This window comes from Columba livia, chromosome 4 (genome assembly GCF_036013475.1).
Source record: "Columba livia isolate bColLiv1 breed racing homer chromosome 4, bColLiv1.pat.W.v2, whole genome shotgun sequence".
In the NCBI taxonomy this organism is placed as follows: Eukaryota; Metazoa; Chordata; class Aves; order Columbiformes; family Columbidae; genus Columba; species Columba livia.
The window spans coordinates 3,182,911-3,201,637 of record NC_088605.1 but is presented as its reverse complement, the minus strand read 5'-3'; the positions used below and the strand labels follow the sequence as shown (position 1 = coordinate 3,201,637).

Sequence of the window (18,727 nt, the reverse complement as noted above, 5' to 3'; positions counted from 1 at the left end):
GGCAAGTGTCAGATCCACAGGTTCACATCCAGCTATTTGAGGTAGGAAACAGGGGAGCTTTGGCTATCTCAGCTCCCTGGGCTGGAGGCATCTGTACTGTGCAAGCCCATGTGTTGGTCTCTCTCCCAAGTAACAAGCGATAAACAAGAGGAAATGGCCTCAAATTGTGACGGGGAGGTTTGGATTGGGTCTTGAGAACAATTTCTTCCCCAAAGGGCTGTTGGGCATTGGAACAGGCTGCCCAGGGCAGTGCTGGAGTCACCATCCCTGGAGGGGTTGAATAGATGGAGATGAGGTTCTCAGGGACATGGGGCAGTGCCGGGGGTGTGGGTATGGTTGGAGTCGATGATCTTGAGAGTCTCTTCCACCTGAAATTATTCTATGAGTCTATGCTTCTATGTCCACAAATTTCAGACATCCCCAGCCAGTTTTGTTATCAAACCTGGTCCACAGAAGACTGATTTCTGGGGTGATTTTAGCAGCCCTCCCTTCTCCCACTCCACCAGGTCTCTGGGTGGCAAACAAACATCTTGCAGCTCTGCGTTATGTAGCCTTCACCCTGAGCTCACCAGATCAGCCACTTCAGCAAGGTGGAAATCTCTGTCTCTTTGCCACTGAGAGGCTTTTGGGAGAAACCATCATTAACTCACCTTCTAGCTCGCTTTTCAGATCCCCTTTCGGGAAGGGTAGCTTTGGCCAGCAGATCCTCCAGCCTCTCGCTGTTTACTTGCCGGAGAGCAGCCTGGGGCAATGACCTTAGACTCAAATTGCATTAAGACAGGTCCTCGTTAAACAAAGCTGTTCTCAGAGCCAGAGTTTACAGCCATCCTAGGCAACCGCCTTGGGCTTTTTCCAGTCCTCCAGGGAGAAGCACAGTCCCCAGAAATCAATAACTGAGTTCTTTTGAAAGTCGGCAGGACTTTGGCTTGATCTAAGCCACTCACTTCAGTGATTTCACTCTGCTGAAAGCAAATGAGGGTTCCTAAGTGAGAGTCAGGGGTTCAAGCAGACTAAAGAGGATCAGCCCTGACCCCTCTGTCCCATTGCAGGGGGGTGGTTTGCTTCATGCCCCCATCCTTCTGGCCAGCTTCCCCCTACACAGAGACAGGCAATATTTTGACTGAAAATACTTGTTTTTTTAGGTGGAAATAGCACCCTGAGGCACCACTGAAGCAGGGAGAGTCAATCCCTCCTTCTTACATTGGGCTCAGCCCCAAATACTCATTTAATCTTCAGATGTTCTCTCTCATTCTCTTTAAACCCAGGATTTCGTTCCTGACTGCATCACCCCAAAGGCTTCTCATTTCACATGCACACCAATAAACACCCTATCCCCCCCCCCATCTATCTTTTCCCCTCCCCAAAACACCCGAAATAGCGAACACAGATTACTCTTATACTAATTCCTCTCCCAACAGACCTTGGTCTCTCTATGTATCTGGACTACATGTGCCTGACTCCCCTCAGGCTTAGGTTAACAGAATTAAAAGGTCTTGTTCGCCCATCTCATCCCCCTCCTGCATCTCTCCCAAAGCAAGGTGCCATAAAACAGCATCTTTCCCAGCTCTTAGGGGAGACATCCTGCTATAATCCTTCCTCCCAGCTCAGCTCAGTGCTGGGCCATGTAAAACCCACCAAGGCTCACTTCTGAAGCTGGAGCACCATAGAGTCAAAGCTGAGTCTGCTGTGTGCTTCTCCTCATGGACAGGAGCTGTATTGTGAGCCTGCTTTAACAGAGAAGATGCCTAACACCCATTCATGTGATGAATTCATACATAATTCTCTACAACTACTTGAAAGGAGGTTGTAGCATGAAGGGTGTTGGTCTCTTCTCTCAAGAGTGACAGGAGGAGAGGAAACAGCTTCACGTTGCACCAGGGGAGGTTTAGATTGGGTATCAGGAAAAGATTCTTCCCCAAAGGGCTGTGGGGCATTGGAACAGGCTGCCCAGGGCAGTGCTGGAGTCACCATCCCTGGAGGGGTTGAAGAGATGCGGAGATGAGGTTCTCAGGGACATGGGGCAGTGCCAGGGGTGGGTTAATGGTTGGATTCCATGATCTTGAGGGGCTTTTCCAACCAAAATGATTCTATGACTCTATAATTGTATGTATATATGCTTTATGAGCAAAGGTAGCTGAGAAGCTGGGGGAAGCATCAGCCAAAGAGCTCCACGTCCCACCAAGGGTCAATCTTGCATCCTGCTCGTGTGCCTGTGGTTTAAAGGGAACAAAGAAAAATTGAAGGAAGTTCAGGAAAGCACCACATTTATAATGGCCTGAGAAACCTGTTTCATGGCCAGAGATGTAAAGAGGTCAGCTGGGTTTGTGCAAGATGAGGCTAAGAGGTGAGCGGGTGACAGACCAACACCATTTGGACTGTGAAGACCTTTCTGGAGGTTCATGGCTCACCAGTGTAGCTGGGAAAAGACCCAGTGAAAAGCAATGATGGGAAGATGTAGCTGCCTGAATTCCCAAGTTCACCCATTTCTCAACAGTGAGGGTGTTTTACCAGCTGGACAACTTACAATTGGATCCTCTCCCAGTCTTTAAACTGAGCCCATCTGTGTTTTTAAGTACTAAGTTTAACCCCAGAAATTATGATCCGGATAGAAAAAAATTAAGTCGTTAGCCACATTCTGGAAAGGTTCAGAGCAGATGCATCTAACGACCCCTTGGAAAACATAATGAACGTATGCACCTTTCAGAAACAAACTCCAGGATGTTTTAAAATATGTTTGTGCTACATCTAGCATGATGTAGCAACAGCTGAAGGTCATAGGCACTGTATAAATAGAAAGGAGGTTTTTATTGTGACATGTCCATCCGGAGCCGTTGCTCTTGGCTATGCCATCTGGGATGGGAACAGGAGCCTGCGCATTCCTACTATAATAACGAAAAAGAGATACTTGTCCTTGCGAGGAGCGTAAGGCAATACCATGTTGGGGGTTGGCGATGAGGTTGTAACTTTACTCCTAATTTTACCAATTCTCAAGAAAAATCGGATGTGTGATGGTGACCTTTGGAATGCATATCCTCCTGTGGGGATTAAATCACATACCCAAGTAGAGAGAAAGAAGACTTTCACCCATAAAGAGCATTTTCTACCTGCTGGAGCGTGGCTTATAATGATTGTGCTTCTAATTCAGGTACCACAGTGTCCCCACCACTAGAGGCTCTTTGATGCCCTTTAGCTTGTGCTGATAGGATTTTATACTGGTGTCTGACAATGTGCTATCAGTGTCCTTTTCTGGAGATGCCCAAAACCCTGCTTCATGCAATTTCTCTGTGCCACCCACCAGCTCCCTGCACCCAGCCTTTTGTCTTCCTCATGTATTTAGGTGATAAAGTCTTCAGAGTGAGGAGCAGTGGATGCTGCATTCTTGGTCCATGCCAGAACAACAGCTTCAGGAGGCTGCCTGCAACAACCGGAGATGATCGCTCCAGCAACAACCTGTGGATGTCCTGAAAGAAGCAGAGCACAGGGAGACATGGGGGAGGAAACACTGAAATCATTTAGCAAAACCAGAGAGGATGAAACACTGAGATGTTAGAGCTTGACCCTGGGAACCTGGCTGAAGAACGGGTGGAGGGCTTTGCTGGTGCAGCGTGCTGCAGTTGCTGCTGCTCCTGAAGTGATGAATTGAGGTAGCCACAGAGAGAAGACAAGACCTTCGTGTTCATCACTTGGTGTCAAAGATAACTCATGGTGTTTAAATAAGGAAAGCAATTTGAGAGGGACACAGGCTGTAAATCTTCAGATGTCATTGCTGGACGAGAGCCAAAGAGTCTCTCAGCTCTGCCTGTGCAGGGTCCCAATTTATCTAATGGGCCATCTGCTTCATGGATGAAGGAAACAATGTCATGTCTTGTCCCATGATGGGGTGAACCCAGAGAGACCCAAGACTGGGTTAGGGACCAGACAAGCTCTGAGTGCTTGGTGAAGACTCTTGCTTTGGAGACCTGACCCTCACTTGGGAGCAGGTCCTCTGGCAGCTGCTCAACATTGCCTCCTCCTCCTCCTCCTCCATGATCCCACGCTCAGGAGATGCATTTGCACAACAAATACAGATCAGAACAGCATCCTGTCCGCCCACCTCCCTTTTGCAAGACACAGGTTGTCTGAACCTGTTTGGGCACAAAAATGTGGATAACTCCCCAAATGACAATTGTCTGTGGTCTGGAAGGAACTTGCTGATCCAGGTGACATGCTAAGGAAGGCCTGGAGGTGAGGGATGCTGTAGCCACAGCAGGGTAATCATAGAATCCCAGAATGTCAGGGGTTGGAAGGGACCCAGAAAGCTCATCCAGTGCAATCCCCCCATGGAGCAGGAACACCCAGATGAGGTTACACAGGAAGGTGTCCAGGCGGGTTGGAATGTCTGCGGAGAAGGAGACTCCACAACCCCCCTGGGCAGCCTGGGCCAGGCTCTGCCACCCTCACTGGGAAGAAGTTTCTTCTTATATTTCAATGGAGCCTCCTGTGTTCCAGTTTATCCCCATTGCCCCTTGTCCTATCATTGGTTGTCAACCAGAAAAGCCTGGCTCCATCCTCCTGACACTCTTTACATATTTATAAACGTTAATGGGGTCACCCCTCAGTCTCCTGAGGGGAGATCAGGTTGCTCAGAGTCCCGTGCAACCTGGCCTGGGATGTGTCCAGGGATGGGGCATCCACCACCTCTCTGGGCAACCTGTAGTCTGGAACTTCAGTAGCACAGGTAGTGCTGGATATGCTCCTGCTGGGTCTTGCTTCTTCTGTTGCATTACAGGCTTGCTGGGTTTATTTTTTATTTGTCCCTGGAGTTATTTTTAGCAGGTGGCCAGGATGGGGTCTGTGAGTCTCAGGCTGGACATGAGGAAGAAATTGTTGTCCCTGAGGGTGGTGAGAGCCTGGCCCAGGTTGGCCAGAGAGGTGGTGGATGAACCATCCCTGGAGACATCCCAGGCCAGGCTGGACGGGGCTCTGAGCAACCTGAGCTGGTGAAGATATCCCTGCTCATGGCAGGGGGTGCACTGGGGGAGCTGGGGAGGTCCCTTCAACCCAAACTGTTCTGTGATTCTATGAAACACTGAAGCACGTAGTGGTGGCCTGTGGGAAACCCACAGGAACAAAAGGAGGAAGGTGCCAGCACTTTTCTGCAGCATGGGGGGAGCGACTCTTTCTTCCTGTCCTCAGAGGACAGTTGGATGTGTGGCATTGTAACTGCAGAGGGGAAAATCTTTGCTCTCCTGCTATCATTGCTGATATGGTATTGGATGGTGCAATGGGTCACACCTATTGATCACAGCAGGCTAAAAAAGAAACAACCCATAAATAACTCCTGACATCCCCAGCTGTGCCAGAAACCCTGAACAAAGGACTCTTGGGAAAGCTGCTGTTGTTATTTCTCTGTCCTCCTCTGGAAAATGCTTGGGACAGGTTTGGTTTGGTTCAAGCCAGGTAACTGGGGCTCACAAAATGTTTTTGCGGGCGTTTTCTTCAGAGGGCTGAGTTATCTGGAGGTGTTTAAAAGACGCGTAGATGAGGTTCTTAGTGACATGGTTTGGAGCCAGTGTTGGGTTAACAGTTGGACTCGATGATTTTGAGGGTCTCTTCCAAACAAAATGATTCTGTGCTTCTGTGACTCTACAATCTCATTCCTTAATCCAGCCCTTCCTGGAAGAGCATCAAATTGGGATGTGGCATTGCCACTGGTGTTCAGTCCTGTGCTGTTCCCATGTCTGAACTTGCTAACACTGAAACTTGTACATGAGCAGATGGTTAATACAAGAAGGCAAAGATGACTCTCCTGCTCCTTCACTGAAGCTAGTCATTTCTTGTGCTGAATATGGCCTTTGAATTTATGAAACTGCATGATTTTGGCAAAAAATAACTGTAATAAATGCATGCCAGGAAGGCTAAGGGAGGATAATTTCTTAGATTGTGCTTTCTTAAGGAAACTCAGCCGCAGATGGTGCCAGGGTGGAGAGGCAAAACATGGTCCCTGCAGAGCACCAGGGACCCATCCAAAGCTTCTGCTGGGAGGCAGCGATGGGAAGGGTCAGGAGTCTGTAAGAGATGCGGTGGGGAGCAGTGATGTGTGCGATGCTGGGGGGTGCACCCTGCGGGAAAAGGACAGACAGACAGACAGACTCCTCCATAAAGCACTTACTGATACTCTACCAGATCCCATGTGCTCTCTGTGGACACCAGAGAAGAGGAGACAGCCAGGCACCATGCCTCTCCTCCCCCTGCCTCTTTCTTTCTCTCTCCCTCCCCCTCTTTCTACTTTTTACACTGCAGAAAAAAAAGAAGTGTGTTCCCCACATAATGATGATTCGGTCAACAGGTCAAGTCAAGCATGATAGATTTCATTTTCGAGCTGGGGTCAGGCAGTAAATTGCCTTAATGCTGCTGGCACAGCGATCGTTGTGCCGAGGGGCTCTTGCAAACGAGGTCCCCCGGCATTGCTCAGACCTTCCCTTTCTGCAAAAGCAAAGCCTTGGGGTGTTGAGGGGCTGGCGGGACCAGCCACAAGCAAAAGAGGCTTTGAGACCAGCTTGTAAACATGGCCTGGGGTCATTTCTCACTTTTTAAGGGGCTGCAGCAACATGCTTGATTGATACGTGAGTTATCTCTGCTGCCAAAAGCTCTGCACCGTAACACAGGGCACATCAGGTCCTGCATTCCCATGGCAGGAGGGAGAAGGCAGCAAATGGCTTTGCTAGAGCAAGAGAGGTCCAAAGGGAGCAAGGAGCTGCGGGTCCCATCCAGGGATTGAAACTGGTGCTGAGAAAGCTCCAGGAGACACCAGGCCCTGATACAAACCCAAGAAATAAATCCATCCCTCTGCAGAGAGATGAAGAGTCAGCCAGGGAGGGGAAGGTTTATTTAGAGAAACAAGCGTGGGCTGTCTGCCCACATCAGGCTTTTAGCTGATGATCTGCACGTGCCGGATTTGGGGGTGGCTGGGGGAAGGAGACCACTATTCTCAGCCTCACAGCATCTCTACCGAAGCCCGGAACTGATCCAGCAGGATCCCACCTCTCATGTCACCTCATCCGACCTTGGCCAAACCAGAGACGACCCCGCGGCAGGTCGCTGATGGCAAACATCAGCAATTCCTGAGAAACTGACTCCTTTAAGGATTACTCAGTATTTCAAATGTGCCCAGAGATCCGCATATGCCGTGAGCATCCTCTGCCAGGGCAGGCAAGGAAAAGGTGGGAAAAGGGAAGGATGACCTGGAGAGGGTGGAAATGTGCAGATTGTCCCACTCCTAAGCAGGGTGCAGTCTGAAATATCAATGATCCTTGGGATTATGGGTGATCCGGGCACCGAATCCATTCCCTTTATGCTTCTCACCCCTCCAGATATGGCCAGCACCTGACAGCGATGTGAATCAGCACGGGATAATCCATCTCTTTCCTTCTCCATTTCTGCCTCCGTTAAACATCCCCTGCTCTGGGGAAGGCTCTGTCTGCAGTAATTAAGGTGGATAGATCTCCTGTAGCAAAGGGCACTTGCTGCCTCGTTAACACAGAGGAGGACTCAGCAAGGGCATCTCTTCCTTGCCTTGGGGAAGGAGGACATGGAGAAAATGGTACTGAGTATCCCAGGAGGTCCTGCTGCTGTGGGGTGCCAGGCATTCAAATGCATGGATGGAGACATCTGGCCAACATGCTTGGAGCCCTTGGGGTCCCAGGCTCAGCTGTGCTCTGGGGGTCAACCACACAGGAGCCGTGGGGAAGATTTGGTGCAAACCTGTGCTTGCATGGGGAATGGACCTCTTTGTTCTCATCATTAGACCTTCCTCTGGGGGTTATTTGGTCTGTCTTTTGGGAGCTCAAGTGTACTTTACCATCCCAGCTAGCTGCAGCTCTTCTCAGCATCCCATGCCTCCTTGCTAGCTGGGCTGGTAATTATAGCATCTTAGAATCACAGGGGCGAGATCATAGAACCATAGAACAAATTGGGTTGGAATGGATCTTGAAGCTCATCTATTTCCAACCTCCCTGCCATGAGCAGGGGCACCTTCAACCAGATCAGGTTGCTCAAAGCCCTGTCCAGCCTGGCCTTGAACACTTCCAGGGATGGGGCAGATGTGAGGGCTGAGCAGCCATCAGGAATAATAACACATGCCCAGCAGGGCCAGAAGATGTGCTGCAACAGGGTTGTGGAATGCGGGGACCAGGAGCCCACCTGAGCACACGAACGTCCCCTGGAAGACACCATTTTTGACACAGCTGCCCATGATGCCCATGTTCATCTCTGAAATACCTGGCTTGTGCAGAAACAGGGACTCTGCTGCCAGAGGGACGGGGAAGGTCTGGTGCTATGGCTCAATGGATCTGGGAGATGCTTCTCCTTTCTCCTCTCAGCCTTGCAGCTCTAGGAGCTGGAGGAAGGATGCCGAAGGACCTGCCAGTCTCACTCCCTGAGGCTCTCTTGAACCCATCAAGAAAGCCTTAAAAACAGAATCATAGAATCATTTTGCTTGGAAGACACCCTCAAGATCATGGAGTCCAACCATTCCCACACCCCTGGCACTGCCCCATGTCCCTGAGAACCTCATGTCCGTCTGTCCAACCCTCCAGGGATGGTGACTCCAGCACTGCCCTGGGCAGCCTGTTCCAATGCCCCACAGCCCTTTGGGGAAGAAATTGTTCCCACATCCAACCTCAACCTCCCCTGGTGCAACTTGAGGCCGTTTCCTCTGCTCCTGGCGCTTGTTCCTGGGGAGCAGAGCCCGACCCCCCCTGGCTCCAAGCTCCTTTCAGGCAGTTCAGAAAGCAATAAGGAGCGATACATTAACTTCAAGGGCTCATTTGCTACAGCCTCTTCATCTCATATGAGAGTAAAGATGCTTTTTCTCCCTGGAGCTTACCTGCAGGAGGTGACAAAAAAAGAAATAAACCCTTATTTTCAATGTTTTCCCTGAAAACATGTGCTCTGGTGCAAAATCAGCTGCGCAGACATGCCCTGGGTAAACCTCCCAGGAACCAGCTGGGATGGAGGGAGGGAGACCAGGGTCATTAGTGCAAAGAGCAATGAGGCCAAGAGGGTTTTCATGCCTCAGCCTCTTAATTGAAATGGGTTTCCCATCCTCCCTGTGGCCACCAACTCGCTCAGGCTCCTTCAAGGACAACCGGCTAATGCGTCTCCTGGCCCAGTGCTGTACACTCTGCATCCTGATGAACTGCACACATCTCTTTAATTAAATGTCAAGATATGCAGGTTTGTTGTTTTTTTTTTTTTCAAGAGCCTTGTACTCGGAAAGATTCATGGAGAGCTCAATTACCGTGTGGTGAGGAGGTGGGGAGGAGGGAAAGCTTCGGGTAGAAAAACTGCAGAGAAAATGGGGATTCCAGACACATGGGATCAGGGCACTGCCTTAAATTTGCCTTGGCTGTGTCCAGACCTGAGCTGTGCTTCCCACCTCATTAGACTGTGGTAACAGATTAATACCAGGATGTTTCTTGGCTGCAGAAGAAAACCCATCTCTCATTTTTCATGCGATGAAATTATTAAGCCCCATAGATGAGACTGGAAATCAGTACAATTAAAACTCATAAGTGCTTACAGCCAGGATGCGTCTGCTGAAAATACTTTGGGTTGTTTATTTGCAAAGATCTACTAAAACCGGCCACCTCCATGCTTGAGGTGTAGATCCTTTGTCTCCAAAGTGGTGAGCAGCCCTAGGACATCACTCCCAGGGGAATCCAGACCCATCCTGCATCAGTGTGGGATGTCCTAAAGGACCAAAACCACTTTCATGCAGCAAAGGGCTGCCTGGCACGGCCATTCAGAGGTTTGGGTAGATGCTACCAGCCTTTTTTGCTTCTCAATACTGTCCTCTGAAGACACTTCCTTCTCTGTGTGCTTCCCCATTAAAGATGTCCTATAAAAGGCACCGTGACCGATGTGGAGAGATGCCAGATGAGCTTTCTTGCAGCTGATGGAAGGCTGGATACTGAGTGCTGGCACTCCCAAGGGAGGCGTTTGGATGTTTCTGTACAATTTGTCCTTGCAAGGAGGCTTGGAGGTGAAGCAGGAGAGGACACAGCACAGCAGGAAGCAGCAGGGCAGGATGGAGGCATGGAGCAGGACACATTCATCACCTCCATCTTCCCATGGCCCAGCACCAACCATGAATGCACACAGCTCCTGCTCCAGGCCACCACCTTGGGTCAGCTTCACCTGCTCTCTGGCTTGCTGTTCCAGTCTCAGACCTGGTCAGAGTCAGCGTTGTACCTAAGAAAAGCCTTTTTTAATCTTGATAAACTTTCAAATCTGCAACATAAATCTTGCAGTGATGGCAGTGGGAGCTTGGAGTTGCCCTGGTAGGATGGAAATGCATTTTTGACGGTTTCTGGGGACCCCACAGCATGAGGCAACTTGGAAGACAGAGAAATTTAGTGTTCCAAAATAACCATAATTTGTTCTGGAAAGCACTTAGCAGGATTTCTCAGATGGAAATATGAACTGGCAATTGATTCCAGCCTTGGACGCCCGTCCATCTCCCTGGGCTACAGCAGGTGCTGACACACTCCATGTGCACATAGACCAATATTCAGGTGAGGTGATCTCCACCAGATCCCGCTCTGACCATCCCAGCACTCCAAGCGTGGCCCAATGATCCCAGCATGAACCTGAGGATGGGAGATCCTGGACTGGGCACATTCTATATAGAATCACAGAATCCCAGACTGGTTGGAGTTGAAGGGACCTCTGGAGATCATCCAGTCCAACCCACCTGCTCACGCAGGGTCACCAGAGCAGATCACACAGGGTCGTGTCCAGGCGGGTTTGAATGTCTCAGAGAAGGAGACTCCACAACCTCTCTGGGCAGCCTGGGCCAGGCTCTGGCACCTCACAGGAAAGATGTTTCTCCTCATATTCAGATGGAACCTCCTGTGTTTCAGTCTGTGCCCGCTGCCCCTCATCATGTCTCTGAGCACCGCTGAAAAGAGTCTGGTCCTGTCTCTTGACACTCACCCTGGAGATATTCATCAGCATAAATAAGGTCCCCTCTCAGCTTCTCTTCTCCAGGCTGAACAGCCCCAGCTCTCTCAGCCTTTCCTCATAAGAAAGATGCTCCAGACCCCTCAGCATCTTTGTAGCCAGCACTGGACTCTCTCATGTTGGATCACAGCTCCAGGGTTGTGATGCTGGTGCTTCCCACCCTCCATCCCATTGCTCTACAATGCAGTTGCTTCTGTTTTGATGCCTGAAATGGAGCGAGGCGGGAGGCAGGAGAACGCTGGGGTGGTCAGTCCCTCCACTGAATGGACCTGGGGGAATGGCAGAAGATGTGGCAGCGGAGGTTTAGGTTGGACATCAGGAAAAGGTTCTTCACCCAGAGGGTGCTGGACACTGAACAGGCTCCCCAGGGACGTGTCACAGGCCCAGGCCTGACAGTGTTCAAGAAGAGAGTGGACAACACCCTCAGACAGATGGTGTGACCTGTGGGGTGTCCTGTGCAGGGACGGGAGTTGAACTCGATGATCCTTGTGGGTCCCTTCCAACTCAGGACATTCTATGATTCTATGAAGAAGGAGAACAGTGCCTCTATCTCGACAGAAGGCCCATGGCAGATGGAGAAGAAGACTTGAAAGACTTGCTGAAACCCTTCAAAATTTCTCTGCTTTAAAATAAAACTTTCAGATTTTAGAAAATGCCTGGGTGGGACGCCAGAAGGACCTGGGAAGCTGACCAGACTCCCAACACCAGTGTGTTGATCTCACCTTGGTGGAAAGGCATGATCTCCCCATCTCAGCGGTTCTCATCTTCACTATCCCAGGATACTCAGCCTTGTGTGGCTTTGATGAAGCTGCTCCTTCTCCTCAGTACATTTTGGGGGCCTTGACTATCTGGGAGGCATCATGATATGGTTCCTCTGGTGGGATCTCATTATGTGATGAACTGAACATCTGGATTAAAATAGATCAAATAGTCACTAAATCCTAAATAAGCCTGAGAGCTCAGCAGCAGCCATATGCTTCCTACTGACAAGCTCAAAAAAATATCTGTCCTTGCCATTAGCTCACGCTGCATGCAGTGCTTTATCCTCCTCCAGCCCAGCTCTGAAAACAAACCCTCCTGCTCTTCATGCTTGGCTCAGACAGGGCTTCAGCTAGCAAAAATCCTGTAGCAACATGACAAATACTACTGTTTTCTTGCCTGTAGCATTTTGGGGTGAAGAGGAAGGCAGCAGCCTAGTGGCCTCCAAGACCAGCTTCTTCTTGGCTGGAGAAGATGGAGGGTGGGATGGACCGGTCTCAGCCCCACAGCTGGGTTTAGCTGGCTCTGATTATGCCACATGTGTGCACAAGCATCAAAGAATCATAGAACAGTTTGGGTTGAAGGGACCTCCCCAGCTCCCCCAGTGCCCCCCCTGCCATGAGCAGGGACATCTTCACCAGCTCAGGTTGCTCAGAGCCCCGTCCAGCCTGGCCTGGGATGTCTCCAGGGATGGTTCATCCACCACCTCTCTGGCCAACCTGGGCCAGGCTCTCACCACCCTCAGGGACAACAATTTCTTCCTCATGTCCAGCCTGAATGTCCCTCCTTGCGTTTAAAACCATCACCCCTTGTCCTATCACAACAGGCCCTGCTCAAAAGTCTTTCCCCATCTTTCTTATCAACCCTTTTATGTATAGAAAGGCCACAATAAGGTCTCCCCGGAGCTTCTGTTCTCCAGCTGAACACCCCAACTCTCTCAGCCTGTCCTCCCAGCAGAGCTGTTCCAGCCTTGGATCATTCCTGTGGCTCCTCTGGCCCCTCTCCAGCAGGTCCATGTGTGTCCTGTGCTGAGGACCCAGAGCTGGACCAGCACTGCAGGGGGGTCTCACCAGAGGGATTCGACTTTTCAACGCTGCTTTCATGGCCTGGCAGTGCAGAAGATAAGCTGTGGCCATTGTCTGTAGGTCATGAGCCTTATTTAGCTTAGCAGGACAAGGGCTAAGGTCTTGTGAGGCCTTGGCGCACTTGTCTTGGTCGGAGCTGTTTTTAGCCGGTTTTAGCCGTAACAGCATATTGCCCAACGGTCAGACGAGTGTTGCTGGCTGTGACAGCCAATCTGCCCCGCGGTCAGGCGACAAGCATCAAGCTTTAGCTAAGCTTTTTTTGCAATTGCGTGGTTTCGCCCTAAAAACATTCTACCAGTCAGCGAAGGTCTAAACAAACAAAAATAAGGGATTCTTATATAAGCCGATCTGCTGGCTGGTAAGACAGAAACGCCAGCAGCAGGCTGCTCGGCAAGGTATGAAAATAGCACCATGTCCCCCAGGACCACACAGGGCACCCTCAGCACCTCCAGCAAAAAATTTGGGGTGCTGGTGACTTACCACGATGACTCTGAGGAGGAATGAGCAGGACACTAGAAATGGCGGGAAGTCTGTGTATAAAAATCATATTATGATTTCATTATTAATGGGAATTAACAGTAATTGGATAATCTGGATGGTATGTGTTGGTCTCATCGCAAAGAGGCTCACAAAAATGACTTGATTTATTGTGATTCCGTTATTAATGAGACTGACGATAAATTCCATGCTCTGCGCACAAGGTCTTCTCCCTTTTTGCCTGCTGCTAAATTTTGAGCGTTAACGCTTCAAAGATAATAATCTGGAAATGGCATCGGCTGCTGCGCACAGAAAAACCAGGACAGCCCATGACCTAGGCTGGCTGGAGAAATTCTCCCTTCTTCTCTGCCTCCTTCCCTGTGCTGGGACCCAGTTTGAGGAAGACGAGGATGGTGGTGGCTGAGCCATGTTGAATCAACCCTTTATCATTTATTAATAACGTGACAAATGGGAGCACAAAGTGTCCCCTCCCCTACAGCACCCGTGGGCACAGTGGCCCCAGGACACAACTGAAGGTGAAGGATGCACATGGCTGCCCATGTGCAATAATTCATGGGGGCCAAATCCTGCTGGGGGAAGTCTGAGGACCCAATTCAAGTTCTTTGATGCCTCTAAGGAGAGGAAAGGACCAGATATTCGTAGAATCATAGAAAGTCCTGAGTTGGAAGGGACCCACAAGGATCTTTGAGTCCAACTCCTGTCCCTGCATGTGACAACCCCACAATTCACACCATGTGTCTGAGGCTGTTGTCCAAATGCTTCTTGAAGATTATCAGTTTTTAGGCAGTGACACCTCCCTGGGGAGCCTGTTCCAGTGCTTCACCATCCTCTGGGTGAAGAACCTTTTCCTAATGTCCAACCTAAACCTCTCCTGGCACATCTTCTGCCATTCCCTCAGGTCTTGTTCACCCCAGGGACGCACAGCCTGAAGGAACCAGCTCTCTGTTTGCCGAGACGTCTCCCCAGCCTGCCTTAGCTTCCCATTTTTTTGGCAGAAAAGTGTTTTTTTCGCTGCGGAAGGGGCTGGTTGTGCTGTGATGACATGGGATTCACACACTCCTTTTTCCTTCTGGGTGAGATCTCATGATTTTGCAGGCTGATCTCCCAGTTCTTTCTGAGGGGAAACAAAAGGGCAGGAGAGGAAATGACATACCCCAGGAGGGGAATTGCAAACCGAGGAGTCCCCCCAGGCTTTGTTTCAGCTGACAAACGCCTTCCTCCCCCCTGCCCTGTTAGCCTTTCTTTTTGCATCCTGGGAAAAGGTCTGAATTTCGGGCCAGGGAAAGCGCTGGGGGAAGGATGGGGTGGTGGGGGAGGGGATGCTCTCCCTGCATCGCCTCTCCTGCCTCCGGTCCTGTCTGCTTGTGGCCGATCCCTTCGCTGCGCAGGGTGATGGTGATGTGGAGCGACACTTGACTGTGCGGAGCGGGGACACGGCATCCCCCCCGCCAGCCGCTGCCCCTCCCGCAGCGCCGGGGACGAGCCGACATCGCCTGGGGAGCTGCTCTGGGGGTGACGATCAGCACCCCAAGCCTCATCGCCAGCCCTCCTGCTCGAGGTGAGGTGGTTTGAGGGGTCCCGGAAAGCTGTGTGACAGAAAAGGTGGTAAATGGGACTTGGTGTGGCAGGGCTAGAAAAAAGCCTGCAGCTACTTGCTGGTGAAGAATCATCCCTTGGATAACTCAGGAGTATTTCTGGGACAGGGACTCACGTGGCTTGCAGATTGGGTGATGGGCTGGGGGTGATATACCCAAGAACTGAGGGTGAAAGTTGTCTGTTCAGCCTGGCTTCACATCTGCAGGGCTCAAATGCAAGCAAGGCTGTCCCATCTCCTTTCCTAGCCTCCCCTTCTCCAACCCCAGCCTCTTCTTCTCCATCCCCAGCATCCCCTTCTCCATCCCCAACCTCCCATTCTTCATCCCCATCATCCCCTTCTCCATCCCCAACCTCCCCTTCTCCATCCCCAACCTCCCCTTCTCCAATCCCAGCCTCTTCTTCTCCATCCCCAACCTCCCCTTCTCCATCTCCAACCTCCCCTTCTCCAATCCCAGCCTCTTCTTCTCTATCCCCAACCTCCCATTCTCCATCCCCATCATCCCCTTCTTCAACTCCAACCTCCCCTTCTCCAACCCCAACCTCTCTTTCTCCATCCCCAACCTCCCCTTCTCCATCCCCAACCTCCCCTTTTCCAACCCCAGCCTCTTCTTCTCCATCCCCAACCTCCCATTCTCCATCCCCATCATCCCCCTCTCCACCCCCAGTCTCTTCTTCTCCACTCCCACCTTCTTCTCCATCTCCAGCCTCCTTTTCTCCATCCCCAGCTTCTCATTCTCCATCTGCAGCCTCCCAGCTCCTTCTGCTCACCTCCTGCATAGGAAAGTCTTGCTGTTGGCTATGGGGCCATGGATTTTACTTGGCTCCATAAAACCCAGCCCCAGATGATACCCAGCTCTGTGCTCTGGTGTTTCATTTAGGAGCAAACCCCTGCTTCAAAGTCTGGAGCCAGGAGGAGAGAGATGGAAGCTTCCTTGTCAGCCCTTCATCATCAAGGTCAGGGCAAGAGGAACCTGAAAACAACATCTGTAGAAAACAGACCTGATTCCTCACCCCTGGATCAAGAAGGCACAGTGGGACAAGGCTCCAGGGAAACCTTATTGTGGCCTTTCGGTGCTAAAAAGTGGCCAATAAGAAAGATGGGGACAGACTTTTTAGCAAGGCCTGTTGTGATAGGACAAGGGGTGATGGTTTTAAATCAAAAGAGGGAGATTCAGGCTGGACATGAAGAAGAAATTGTTGGCACTGGGGGAGCTGGGAAGGTCCCTTCAACACAAACTATTCTGTGATTCTATGACCTAGTTTTTATGGCAGCATTTAATATTTCCCCTGCAAGGCAAGCCAGCCCAGCTTCCTCTCCCTCCCTCTCGGCCAAGCAGCCAGACTGGGCTGCAGTCTTGCCTTCCTGGAGCTTAAGAGCTCATCGGCATGGGACGGAGGGGAAAATGTGACTGTGCAGCCTCATCAGGCACCCAGATGTGCTGCTGATTCATCCGCTAGTTGCGTAAGCCCCGTCAGCGGGACGTGCTCACAGCCGGAGCTGCACGGGGAAGCAGCTGTTTCCTACTTGTGCACCAGCATGGGGGCTGCATGGAGGGACCAACCTCCATACTGTGGGGAGAAGGACCACCCGTTGCTCAGGACACAACATGGACCAGGGCAGAGGGATCAGGATCATAGAATCGTAGAACAGTTTGGGTTGGAAGGGACCTTCAGAGCTCATCCAGTGCCTCCCCTGCCATGAGCAGGGACATCTTCAGGTTGCTCAGAGCCCCGTGCAGCCTGGCCTGGGATGTCTCCAGGGATGGTTCATCCACCACCTCTCTGGCCAACCTGGGCCAGGCTCTCACCACCCTCAGGGACAACAATTTCTTCCTCATGTCCAGCCAGAATGGGGTGCAGCACCTAAAAACCACAACAGCAAGGGGTGAAGGACCTGGAAAAGACAGAATCGTCATGCTATGGCTGGTGGGAACCAGGTGAGCAGATCCAGAAGCACTCAAGAAAGGAAGCCACAGGTGACCAAACCAGTCCTCCCATCTTCGTGTTCAAAACCCAGAAGGGCATTTTGCCAGCTTGAGTGATCCAGTGGCCCTTGCAAAGGGACAAGGGACAAATCTCCATGGGATGCTTCATGCACTCGCTCATGTAATCGTGTGGATATAATTTGATTATTCCTTCCTAGATGTTTAGCGTCACAAAGGGAAAATCCACCTTCAAGCTGAGCCACTGCTCCAGGAATGGTCTGCGGGAAGAAGGGTCAGAAACTGGGCTGGTGAGGCTGCAGCACAATTTATGGCATTAAAAATATCCTGTTTAATTGGAATTGCCTGGATGTGAAATATTCTCCCAGCAGCAAACAGGCTGAGCCCTTCTGGAGCAGATACAAACCCAGATACTGCTTTTGCCCCAGGGCACATGGAAGTTCATTTACTTTCTAGTAAAGACACAGGCATCAACAAAGACCAGGACAGTCTTCTGCCAGGGCTAAAAATTCATCTTGTGGAGTTAAGAGGTTTCAGCGAGACCCCAAAACTCCTGATCTGGTTTAGCGAGAGCAAATCATGAGCAAAAGCTGTGATTTTAGCAGGTCAGGCCAAATTTCAGCAGCAAATTTGGTAGTAGACATGCATGTGCATCTGTCGAGCGTGGAAGCACGAACGTAACACAATGGAGGGTTTGGAAGAAACATTGTACAAAGCAATATATTAACAAGTAACACTAGCCAGATGAGTATATTTGTGTGCTATATGTTAGAAAACAGCTGTTAGTTTATAGAGGATTTTCTCCTGCACACCCATTTTCATGCTCAGTCTGAGCTGCCACATGCCTCTGTCTGCAAGGTGGGGCTTCTGAATTTGCAGGCTGGTCTTCATGAGGATGAACATGACCTTGGCCAACCCTTTGAGGAGGCCACTTGGCCATCTCATGGGCGGCAGGTCTCAAATTAGAGTCACCAGGTGGGCAGAAGCTGCGCAAATGCTGAATCTAGACCTAGCAAGAGGGGAAAAATAAACCTTCTGGGTTGGAGCTGGTGGCTGCACATGTGGAGAAGGGGGTGACGGAGCCAGTCGTGTCCTTCTGGGCTGCTGGAGGGAGGGAAGAAGCTTTTTCTTGCAAAGGGAGTGAAGGAAACAGCTCAGTGGGTCATCCAGGATCCAGAGTGATGTTGGGCTAAGCCGAGGGTTTAGCACGATTATAAGCGGCTTTAGGAGCAGCGAACGTGTGAGTCATACACAGAGGAAAAAAGAAAAGGCAGGAATTAAAAGCAAACAGTGTCAGTGGTTGTGTAAGGGATCAGGGAGTCACCCCAGTGTCACTGGCTGCCGTGTGCTCCCCAGGGTTTTCACCACACTGGTTGCACACGGATGGTCTTTTGGTCCAGCCTTATCACATCCCATTAAGGATTTTGGGGAAAAATTCACAGAATCACAGAATCCCAGAATGTCAGGGGTTGGAAGGGACCCGGAAAGCTCATCCAGTGCAATCCCCCCATGGAGCAGGAACACCCAGATGAGGTTACACAGGAAGGTGTCCAGGCGGGTTGGAATGTCTGCACAGAAGGAGACTCCACAACCTCCCTGGGCAGCCTGGGCCAGGCTCTGGCACGCTCACCATGAAGAAATTCCTTCTCATATTTAACTGGAACCTCTTGTGTTCCAGTTTGAACCCATTGCCCCTTGTCCTATCACTGGTTGTCACCGAGAAGAGCCTGGCTCCATCCTCCTGACACTCACCCTTTATATATCTGTAAACATGAACGAGGTCACCCCTCAGTCTCCTCTTGTCCAGCTCCAGAGCCCCAGCTCCCTCAGCCTTTCCTCACA

The 18,727-nt window shown here is 50.8% G+C and overlaps 1 long non-coding RNA gene across 1 annotated transcript; it reads left to right on the top strand.

The window, feature by feature from the left end:
• The first annotated feature begins 14,433 nt into the window (after positions 1 to 14,433).
• On the top strand, positions 14,434 to 17,226 carry LOC135579307 (uncharacterized). Its single transcript, XR_010472017.1, has 2 exons — positions 14,434 to 14,904; positions 15,821 to 17,226. It is a non-coding gene; the product is annotated as an uncharacterized LOC135579307 (long non-coding RNA).
• Positions 17,227 to 18,727: the final 1,501 nt, after the last annotated feature.